A 12,339-nucleotide genomic window follows, 5' to 3' on the forward strand; every position below is an offset into this window, starting at 1 on the left:
CGCTGCTCTACGACAGTATTTATACACTTCTTTCCAATAAAAGTTTTTTAAAAAAACTCGGCGACCCAGATGGGTGGGGATGATAAATTCGTTGCTTGTATTTAAAGTGAGCAACCAATTAAGGGCTGACGATCAAGATGATAACAAGTTAAGAGGAGGTGCTCCTGTCAGATTTTGGCAGAACTGCCGGGAGATTAACACAGCGACAACAGGGTCCACAGAAATGATGGGAGAACATCCAGCGTGCAGTGCAATATAGAAATGACGTGTTCTTTTTCAACTTACTTCTTTTGCTGTATCTTTCATCTCTTTTTCCACCTACAGTAAAGTTGTCTGCATCGGTTGCTTATTCCTTCCTTACCCGTGACAATTTTTAAAATTCATTTTTTTAAAACGCTCAATGTTTGTATATAGTTTCAGAGAAGTGCAGGCTTACTCGTGCCTGCGTTTGAAATCTTAAATGTTATAATGCAGAGCAAATAAATATGAAATCCGGTTCTACTGATGAAGTGAATCAGCTAGAATGATTCCTCTATAGGATTGCCCTCAGAAGTGTTATCACACAATGCTTAATCCAGCGCTTCACCCGAAGTAAAAGGTGTGGGTCGAGTGCAAGGACGGACAAGTCTTGGAGGTAGAGACTTCAGTGCTGATCAAATACAGCGAGTTACATTGGTCAAGAAGCAGGAGACGGGGGTTAACAGTAACGAAGGGGGTAACAGTGTAGGCAAACAATAACGGAGCGTCACTGCTGAATGAGAACAAAGTTCGGTCAAATGCACTGGCGGAGTTACAGGAATACCAGTTCATGGATATGCCGCGGGGAACCGTCATTGGCGGTAGTAATAATCCCATCCTTTCAGCAATTATTCCAAATTCAGTCTGTGACAACGTTGATTTTGCGCGGAAGAAAGTTACTCAGAACGGCTTGTAATTTTTCTTAAACATTGTTTTCGATGTAAAATATTTAACAAATGTTGTCAATTTTTAAGTGGGCATAGTATGAAGGCTTTAAAAGTCAAGCTTTTCCAAAAAATAAATTGCTGTGGATTAAAAGCACACTATCATTTTTTTTTCTTATTCATTCATGGGATGTAGAGGTAACTGACTAAGTCGGTATTATTTGCCATCCCTATTAGTCCTTGAGAAGGCGGCGACAAATTGCTGGGGTTAGGAATCAACACCAATTTTAGAAAGGGAGCTCTGGGTTTTTGACTCAGTCACAGTGAAGGAACAGCAATGTAATTTTACATCAGGCTGGTGTCTGGGTAGGAGAGGAGCTTGCAAGTGGTGCTGTTCCCACACAGCTACTGCCCAGGTACTTCACAGAGATAGCGGTCATGGGTTTAGAAAATGTTGTCAAAGGATCCTGGTCAAATTGCTGTGCTGCATGTTGTGTATGAATTGCCTTGTTGCATTGTGATGAAGAGGGAGAATGTTGACGGTAGCGATGGGCAGCCAGTCATGTGCCTGAAATGTGTCCAGCTTCTTCAATGTTATTGGAGCTGCACCCATCCATGCCAAGGTGGAGAGTATTGCATCTATTCCTCACTCATAGTTTTGTAGATGTGGACAGACTTTGGAGAATCAGGAGTTGTGTTCCAAGCTGCTGAGTTGTAGCCACAGTACTTATATAATCAGTCATGTTCAGGTTCCAGCCTGAAGATGTTGACAATGGAGGATTAAACAATTGTAATGCCAGTTAATGTCAAGGAAAGATGGTTAGCTTTTCTCTTGTTTGACATGGTAATTGCCTGGCATTGGTGTGGGTGTGAATATTATTTACCGCAGATTAGCATAAGCCTAGATGTTGTTCAAGTCTTGCTGCACATGGACAAAAGCTATTTCACTTTCCCGAGGAGCCCCGAATTACATTGAACATTGTGCAAATATCAGTGAACATCCCCACTTCTGACATGATGGAGGAGGGAAAATCATTCATAGTTGTATATAGTTGTGCCCAGGACACCAACCTGAAGAATCCTGTAGTTATGTGTTGGAACTAAACCAACCAGTCAAGAATTTTCCTTCTTATTACCACCGACTCTGGTGGTGCTAGGGGTACTTGTTGGCATGCTCGGTCTGCATTGATATCGGGGCAATGACCCTCAACTCACCTCTGAAATTCTGGTCTTCTATTTATATTTGGATCAAAGATGCAATGAGCTCAGGAGTTTAGTGGGCCTTGTGGAATCCAAACTGAACATCAGTAAGCAGGTTATTTCTGTACAAGTGTCACTTGTTAGCATTGATCGATGGTCCCTTCTAATAACTTTGCTGGTGACCAAGAGTAAACTGAAATATCGGTAACTGGCAGGGTTTCATTTATCCTGCATTTTATGCACAGGACATCCCTCTGTAATTTATCACATTTTCGCCAGAGTTATAGCGGGAATGGAACTGCTGGCTAGAGTGCTGATTGTACTGGATCATAAATCTGTAATACTAATGCTTGCATGTTGTCAAGGCCCAAAAGGCCATTGAAATATCTAATGTCTTCAGCCATTTCTTGATATCATGCAAACTGAATTCAATTGACCCATCCGTGATGCTGGACACCTTAGCAAATTAATCATCCATTTGGCACTTCTGGCTGAAGGTGGATGCAATTATTTCAGGCTTGTCTTTGGCTTTGATGTCTGGGTTCCCACAACATTCAGGGTGGGGATATTTGTGGAACTTCCACCTCCTGTTAGTTGTTTAACTGCTACCACCATTTTACAATTGAATGTGGCCTGACTGCATAGCTTAAGAGCTCATTTATTCATTGTAGAATCACTTAGGCCCATCTATGGCACACTGCTTCCACTGATTAGTGTGCAAGAAATCCTGTTATAGCTTCATCTGATTTTAACCTCATTTGTAAGGACATCATACATGTTATTTTGAAACATAAATTAGAAACTGAGTGTTTGTAATATTTGACTTATTTACAACTCATTGAAAAAAGAGATCTGTTTGATCTTAAGAAGCTGTATTTATTCCCACTTTGAGAAATGCTGGCACCAGGTACCATTGGAGATAAAAACTGAACCACAAAGCAACTTGTGGTTTGTTCTTAGGGCAGGTTGTCACAGAACTAAAAGGAATGAGAACAGTGAGGACTCAGATTTTCAAAACATTTTCTAGTACGCAAGGTCTCATTCTCACTCTCTCTTGCCTTCTCTGTCCCTGTGGGAAGAAAGAAAACACTCAAAGACTCTGCCAAAAAAAAAGAACAGCAAATTCAAGCCAAGACCAGCTGACCAGCTCCCAAATCAAGGATCAGCATAGTTGTCAACAACTTGATAATCCACCAAACATTTAAAAAGTATTGTGAGAAAGTCACCTCATTTCTCCATTTGGTTGGGACTCTGAACCACAGATATTGTGCTTTCTTGTTTACTTTTTATACCCACAATATTCCTACAAAACACTGTTTGTCTCTTCTGACCTACATATGAATTAATGTATGTGGATTTAAAAGAGTTATAAGTTTAAAGTTGCATATTTGTAACTAATTATCAATGTTTGCCACATATTAGATGATATGTTGGTTATAATGAGGACATTGTTACTTTTTTCTTCATTGATGTAACCTTGCATTGCTTTTTTTATCTTAAAAAGTTGTAACAGTCAGACATTAACCATTCTAGTGATTAAATTGGTCATATTTCACATCCGTAATGACTGGTGAAATAGTGGGGGGCTTGATATGCAGTCCCAAACAGTGTTGTGTCAGTATGCCTGGTACTGCCCCTGTCATTCTTCCTACACTTTTGATTGAACAAGGGTTGATCCCTGGCTTGATTAATAATAGTGGTTGATATGCTAGGTCATGAGGATACAGATTGTGGTTGAATATAATTCTGCTACTGCTGATGGCTCACAGTGCCTCGTGGATGCACAGTTGTGAACTACTAGGTCTGTTCAAAGTCTGTCCCATTTAACATGGTGGTAGTGCCAAACAACATAACAGAGGATATTGTCATTGTGAAGAGAGGACTTTGTATCTACAAAGACTGTGCAGTGTTCTAGATAGAGGCATCTACAAAAGGTAGATTGGTGAGGACAAAGTCAAATAGATCCTTCCCTCTTGATGATTACCTCACTATTAGCTACAGAACCAGTCCAGCAGCTATGTCCTTTAGGACTCAGCCAGCTTGGTCAATAGTATTGCAATTGAGTCATTCTTGGTGTTGGACATTGATGTCCCTGACCTAGAATGCAGTCTGTACCCTGCCACCTTCAGTGTTTCCACAAATTTTGGTAAAGCAGCCTTTGCAGAGTTTGCCATTGGGATTTCTGAAGTCTCGCCATTGCCAATTGTCTGTCTGGTTTCTAATAAATAGTTTTTAAAGTTACAATATTGCTGGCCAGCCCACCCTAGTACAATATTTGGGAAAATATGGCTGTACCATGTGTCCTTGTCAATTACATGTGCAGGAAAGATCAGTGTGGCACAAGCTTGAACTCAAACAGTGGCTGGAATCATTGCTGTGCTCCTGTGAAGGTATAGAATGACAAACTAATCAATTTAATGATTTGGAGATGCCGGTGTTGGACTGAGGTGTAAAAAGTTAAAAATCGCACAACACCAGGTTATAGTCCAACAGGTTTAATTGGAAGCACACTAGCTTTCAGAGCGACACTCCTTCATCAGGTGATAGTGGAGGGCTCAATCCTAACACAGAATTTATAGCAAAAATTTACCGTGTGATGTAACTGAAATTACACATTGAAAAATTGATTGTTAAGCCTTTCATCTGTTAGAGTACAGTGATAGTTTCACTTCTTTCATATGTAAATCACAAAACTTTTTTTTAAAAAGTTGCATTCTCGGGTTAACTGTTAACAATGGTGATAGCTAGACAATATGTTGAAGGTGTTGGCCCCCTGTGTTCTCTGTCTATGCCATGATGTTTAGATTGATTCTAATCTAAAAAGTGAGATAACGGAGTTTTACATAAATTCATGCAGTTTTTGGGCTCAGAGTTCTACATGAATGCATGCAGTTTTTGTGCAAAGTACAATGTAATCCTTAAAGTACAAATTCACCACACAAAATATATGTATGCATGTGGGTCTTTGTCTGTCTGTGTGTGTCTGTCTGGGTTGGGAGTTGTGAGTGTGGGAAAGTGTATGTGTGTGTGTGTAGTGAGTGCACAGTGTCTTAAGTCTGTGAGGGGGTGCATGTGGGAGTGTGTGTGTGTGTCTGTAAGGGTGTGTGTGGGTGTCTGTGTGCGCATTTGTGTATATGTGTGTTCATGTGTATAGGAGTGCCTGTGTGTGAGAGAGAGCGTGTGTGTAGGAGTGTGTGTGTGTGTGTGTGTGTGTGTGTGTGTGTGTGTGTATAGTGCAATGTTGGTCACCTGTAATGTGACACAAACCCAAGGTCCCGGTTGAGGCCCTCCCTATGGGTACTGAACTTAGCTATCAGCCTCTGTTCGCCACTTTTTTCTGCTGCCTGTCCCGAAGTCCACCTTGGAGGATGGTCACCCGAACGTCCGAGGCTGAATGTCTTGGACCATTGAAGTGTTCCCCAACTCACTAACTCACTACACTGCACTCCATTTGTGGAAGTTGGGATGATTGCTTCTGTAGTTGAGTATCTGATCAGAGTGTGTGGCTTTCCTGTAAACGCTGATCTGCAGTGGCTTTTCATTCTACTGTGACATCCAAAAAGGGAAATCAATTAATGCTCTCTTCTTCTTTGGTGAATTTTATACCAGTGAAAATGTTGTTTAAGCGTTCGTGGGTTTCTTCTAGATTGTCATGCTTCATGATGACATAGGTGTCATCCACATAACAGATACAAAACAGATTGTGGGAAGAGCTGTTCATTTCAGCCTCTGCATGACTGCTTCTGCTATAAATCCTGATATTGGTGGTCCCATAGGTATCCTGTTGATTTATTTATATATCTTGTCATTGAAGGTGAAGTGGGTTGTGAGGCACAAGTCCAGTAGTTTGAAGATGCTGTCCTTGCTGTTGGGTATCTGTATTCCTGGATTCTCTTGCAATGAGGCCAATGTTTCTTTAGCTAGGGTGATGTGAATAGGACCAATACATTGAAGGATACCATGACCTCGTCGCCCTCTATCTTGGCATCTTTGATGGTGTTAAGCAATTCCTGGGTGGAGTGAATGTATTTTAGTTTTCGTTGCAGTTCCTTTGCTAGTATGTACGTCGGTGTGCCAGGAAGTGAGACTATGGGTCTGAGTGGGGCCCATTGTTTGTGTGCCTTTGGTAATCTGCAGAAACAGGGTGTGGTGGATCCTTCTGGTTTCATTCTTTGGAGGTCTGACTTATTAATTTCACCTGTATTGTATAGTTTCCTTAGGGATACTATAATATGGTTTTCTAGCTGTGGAGTCGGGTCCATCACCACCTGTTGGTAAGTATCAGCATCAGTTAATAGTATGTCCGCTTTTTCTGTATACAATATTGTGTTCTTTCTGGATGATGATTATGAGCCCTTTGTTTGCAGGTAGGATTATAATATTTCTGTCTTTTCTGAGTCCTTCCAGGACTTTACTTTCAAGTGTGTTGAGGATGTTCCCTTGTTTCTTCCTGCTTTGGCTAATTAATGTAAGAGCTCACATGGTTGGAGGTATTATTTTGGCATGGATAGAGAATTGGTTAACTCATAGAAGACAGAGATTTCTGATGAGTAATTTTCAGAATGGCAACCTGTAATGAGTGGAATGCTGCAAGCATTAATGCTGAGCCACAATTATTTAGAATATTTATTACTGAATTGGATGAGGAAAGTGAATGTATTATAGCCAAGTTTGCAGATGACAAAAATAGATGGGAAGTCAAGTGATGAGGATAACACAAAGAGTCTGCTGAGGATATATTTTGGTTAAATAAGTGGGAAAAAAACTTGGCACATGGAACATACTGTGAGTTTCTGCACTCTAGCATGAACAATAAACTAGCTGAATATTATTTAAATGGAAAAATACTGTAGAAAATGACAACACAGAGGCGCTGGAGGTTCTCATTCATAAATCACAAAAGCCAGTATACATGTTCGATAGGTAATAAGGAGGGCAAATTGGTTGTTGGCCTATATTTCAAAGGGAATGAGGAAAAAGAAACTACACAAGGCACTAGTTGGACCACAACTGGAATACTGTGAACAGTTTTGGTTGCTGAATCTGAGGAAATATATACTGGCACTGGAGAAAGTCTAGAGAATGTTCACTAGGTTGATTTCAGGTCTGGAGTGTTTATGAGGATAAACTGAATAGATGATCCTGTACTCATTAGAGTTTAGAGTATGAAAGGTGACCTTATTGAAATATACAAGATTCATCAGGGATTTGACAGGTAGATGCTAAGAGGTTATTTCCCTTGTGAGAGAGTCTAGGACCTGAGAACATAATCTCAGAGTAAATGGTCATTCAGTCCGGACAGAGATGAGGTTTTTTTTCTCTAAGAGGGTAGTGAATCTGTAGAGCTCTTTTCACGGAGGGCTCTGGAGACTGGGTTGTTAAGTATATTCAAGGCTGAGATAGATGGATTTTTAATCATTATTGAAACCAAAGATTATGGGTAAAATATAGGAAAGTGGAGTTGAGGATTATCAGATTAGCCATGATCTCATTGAATGGCAAAGCAGATTCAATGGGCTGAATTGCCTATTTCTGCACCAACATCTTATGGTCTGATAGGAAGTAGAAAAGTAGCAAGTGAAATGAGAAGGGAACTGAAATGAAAGCAAAGATTAACTATGCTTAAAATGCAGTTCAATGTAAAAAACACAAAGTTATTGGCATTTTAACTGAACATGTGCAGCTTTTGGAACAAGGTAGATGATTTAAAAGGCACAAATAGAGACAAATGGATATGATCTCTTTGTCATAGCTGCAGGGTTACCTGGACTAAGTTTGTGGGAGCCATAGGAGGCAACCAATTGCCATGGAACAATTGAGAACAATGTCATTGTTTGTTTCAGGATATCTAAAGCTTGATATATCCACTGACCCCCTTCAGTGTCTGCTCTTATGTTTAACAGTTATCATTCCTCTCTTTGGGTTCTTATTCATGCAGCTCTTTGAGGGCTTGGGATACTAACTTCCACTGACAGGTTGAAGACTAAACCTCAGACATGAAACCTGAGATAGTATGAAGCCCCAAATCTGACCCCATCTCGTTCTATCATTTGCATATGGCAGTGTTCCTGAACGTTCTCGGTCAGATCCACTGACGTCAAGCCGGTATTCTTCTCTGACCACTGCCTCCTGCTGGCCGACTGTCACCTACAGGACGAGCAGTGGGCTGGTAAGGGAACGTGTAAGCTGAACACAAAGCAGTTGACCCTGGGAAACATTGAGGAGCTCAAGAGGGACTATGCAGGTTGGAGAACCGTGAAGTCCCTCTTTGAGTCCCCAGCGGACTGGTGGGAAACAGTAAAAGGGAACATCAAGAGGTTCTTCATCCTCAAAGGTGTTCAGGAGGCGAGAGAGAGGCGGGGAAAACTGTCCCAGCTCCAGGAAAGTATGCAGAACCTGCTCATGCTGCAGACGATGGGGGTCGATGTCACGGAGGACCTCAAGGAGGTGAAGGGCCAGCAAGCCTCGCTCTTTGCCTCGGAGGCCTCCAGGGTCCGCTCGGTGGAGCAGGACGAGACGTGCTCACATTTCTTCTTCCAGAAGGTGCACAAAGAGAGCTCTGTGCTCAGCAGCCTGAAGGAAGAAGATGGCTCGGTAACGTCATCTCAGGCTGATGTCATGAGGATCAGTAAAACCTTCTATGCCAGTCTTTATGACGCGAAGCTGACCGACAGCGTGGTCTCCCAGTCGTTCCTGTCCTCTATCACAGAGGTCTTACATGAAAGAACATGGGAGAGGCTGGACCAGCCACTATCTCTGGCCGAGCTGTCCAAGGCCCTCGAGTCCTTCGAAAAGAATAAAACTCCCAGAAGCGACGGCTTATCGGTCGAGATCTATTCTACTCTGTGGGACTTGATTGGCCAGGACCTGCTGAAGGTGTATGTCAGTATGCTTCAGGGAGGTACCATGATGGAATCCATGAGGAAAGGCATCATCACCCTTATCTACAAGCAGAAGGGGGAGAGGGAGGAACTCAAAAATTGGAGACCAATCTCACTGTTGAATGCGGATTACAAAATTCTGTCAAAGGTAATCGCCAACCGGATCAGGTCTGCTCTGGGGTCGGTGATTCACCCTGACCAAACGTGTGCTGTGCCGGGCAGGAAGATCGCTGAGAGTCTCGCACTCCTCAGGGATATGATCGCCTACATGCAGGACAGAGGGTTGGACACCTGCCTGATCAGCCCGGACCAGGAGAAAGCCTTTGACAGGATATCACACAGGTGTATGAGAGATGTTCTCTCCAAAATGGGCTTTGAGGAGGGAATCTGCAATTGGATCAGACTGCTCTACACCAACATTGTCAGTGTAGTCCCAATCAATGGGTGGGAATCAGATAGCTTCCCTGTAAGATCTGGAGTCAGGCAGGGCTGCCCTCTCTCTCCTGCCTTGTTTGTGTGCTGCACAGTGCCATTTGCCGAGTCCATCAAGAAGGATGCGAGCCGAGAGGGGTGACTATTGCAGTGGGGGCCTGCAGATCAAGGCCTCCTTGTACAGGGATGATGTCGCCGTTTTCTGCTCAGATCCACTGTCCGTATGCAGACTTATGCGCATACGTGACCAGTTCAAACGGGCCTCGGGGGCCAAGGTAATCCGAGGCAAGAGCGAGGCCATGCTCTTCGGGAACTAGGCCGACCAATCCTCGATCCTCTTCACCGTCAGGACCGACCACCTGAAGGTGCTGGATATTTGGTTCGGGGGGCTGGGGCGAGCACCAAGTCTTAGGAGGTGTGTATCAGCAAAGTGAGGCAGAAACTGGGCAGATGGAAGCTACGATCGCTCTCCATCGCGGGAAAAACCTGGTCACTGGGTGTGAGGCACTGTTGTTGCTGTTATACGTGACACAAGTCTGGCCTATTCCCAGAACCTGTGCTGCATTCCAATTTATATGGAGGTCAAAGATGGACTTGGTCCGAAGGGAATCGATATACAAAGACCTGGGCAACGGGGAAAATATGCACCCAATGCCACCCTCACTCTGATGGCCACCTTTGTGTGTGGCTACATCAAGCTGTGCATGGATCCCCAGTATACAAATATCAAGTGTCACCATGTACTGAGGTTCTACCTGTCCCCAGTGTTGCGAAGGATGGGCCTGGCCTCGCTGCCGTGGAACGCTCCGAGTAGTTGGACCATTCCGTATCACCTGTCCTTCGTGGAGAAGTTTATGAAGAAAAACACCTTTGACCACAAGTCCATCAGGAAGTGGTCAGCACATAGTGTCCTTGAGACCCTTCGGGAAAAGGAGAGGGTGGATCCTATCGAGCGGTTCCCTGAGCAGATCTCAAAGCCATTTGGCAGAATGCCTCATCGCCAGAACTTTCCAATAAGCACCAAGACATGGCTTGGCTGGTGGTAAGAAGGGCTCTGCCTGTGAGATTCTTTATGCACGCCTGGACTGTCAGCCGCACCGCATGGTGGTCTCGAAGCGGCTGCGGGGGTGACGAGACTGTCACACATCTCCTTCTGGAATGTGCCTATGCAGAAGAAGTCTGGAGAGGAATGCAGTGGTGTTTGTCAAGGTTCATCCCGAGCAGCACTGTGACACGGGACTCTGTGCTCTACGGTCTGTTCCCCGGGACGCACACCAAGACGAACATCAACTGTGCCTGGAGGATTATTAACTCGGTGAAGGATGCTCTCTGGGCAGTGCGAAACCTGTTGATCTTCCAGCTGAAGGAGTTGACCCCAACTGAGTGTTGCAGACTGACATATTCCAAGGTCCAGGACTACATGTTCAGGGACGTGCTGAAGCTTGGGGCAGCTGCCGTCAAGGCGCGGTGGGGAAAGACCACCATGTAAATCCTGCCTGCCTAAGAAGAACAGGGGGCCCACGCCGTTATTTGGGCTCTGCTGACACCTCAGCTAAATATATGGACATATGATTGATAAACGTACAGACCTGTACATACAAATGATAAATTCTGATCTCTGTATGTAAATGTTTATGTATGTATGGCATGACCAACTGTACGGACCACAAAATTATTTTATGAATAAAGTATATTTTTGAAATAACAGAAAAGTATTTCAGTTTTCTTTTGCTTAGCAAAAATTGGGGGGAGTATCCGTGTAGGGTACAACAAACAGGGGAGAATATTCATCTTCTGATGCACTATCTGACCTAATCCTGAGACCGGAAGCGCCTCCCATCTTTGAAGGTCTTGTTTGATTTAAATAATTTAACAAAATTAGCTTTGAACAACCAATCAAGAACTGGAGTGATGAATATGTCCAAATACATAAGATCCCCCTGTAACCATTTAAATGGGAATCAAGATTCACCCCACCGCCCAAACAGGAAAAGATGATCCCTCTGAGGGACGGGTAAAGACCACCCCCCACCCAGTGAGAACCAAGAGGTACCACTGCCCCACAGTTCCAGGTAACTGGGAGCAGCGGTTCTGTTTCAGCCCCACTGTCTGACAGAGAACTGGACTGTGCAGACCGTGGGCCCAACACAAAGACACCAGAGCAGGGAAATAGCCCTAACGGACAGCTACCTCAGCCCTGGGAGGGTCCAGCAGTTTGCCGTCACCAGAGTGATGCACACAGCTACCCCAGAGAGGCAAGACCAGCAGCAAATGGACACTGGTAACCTCGTAAACTGTTAAAATGGGGATAAAAATTGCCAGTATCAATGTGCATACCATCAAATTGCTATGCAATATATTTCTACGATAGCCTTCCTGGCCAACGTTAAAGCTGACGTCCTGTTTCTGCAGGAGTGTGGGGTACCGTACCTCAACAGGAGATGGTCAAGCTTGTGGGCCCATGGGCCGTCAGTTTGGTCAGGGGGCAATGATAGCCTCACCTCCAGCCTGGGTATCCTGTTGCGAGGAGGCAACTTCACCATCTCCGAGGTTAAAGAAGTGGTGGGCCGGCGCCTCCTCATCACCGAAGTCATGTACAGAAATGCTCCCCTGAGACTGATTAATGTGTACGCCCCAGTGGGTAAGAGTGAATGGTTGGCCGTCCTGCAGCAGCTTTCACTGTTGCTGGCTACATCCAGGCCAGTCATTCTGGCCGGAAACTTCAACTGTATCATTGATGCAGATGGACGATCTGGCGAGTGGACAGTAAACTGGACGCTACATCCAGAGTCCGGATGGAAACAGTCAAAGATGCCAAGCTGCACGACGTCTTCAGCACCCCTGCAGACGGGGCGCAGCGTAGATACACCTGGTCACGGGAAGATGGGTCTATCCTCTCAAGGATAGATTACCTGTTTATGTCC

This window comes from Hemiscyllium ocellatum, chromosome 4, assembly GCF_020745735.1.
Source record: "Hemiscyllium ocellatum isolate sHemOce1 chromosome 4, sHemOce1.pat.X.cur, whole genome shotgun sequence".
Classification (NCBI taxonomy): domain Eukaryota; kingdom Metazoa; phylum Chordata; class Chondrichthyes; order Orectolobiformes; family Hemiscylliidae; genus Hemiscyllium; species Hemiscyllium ocellatum.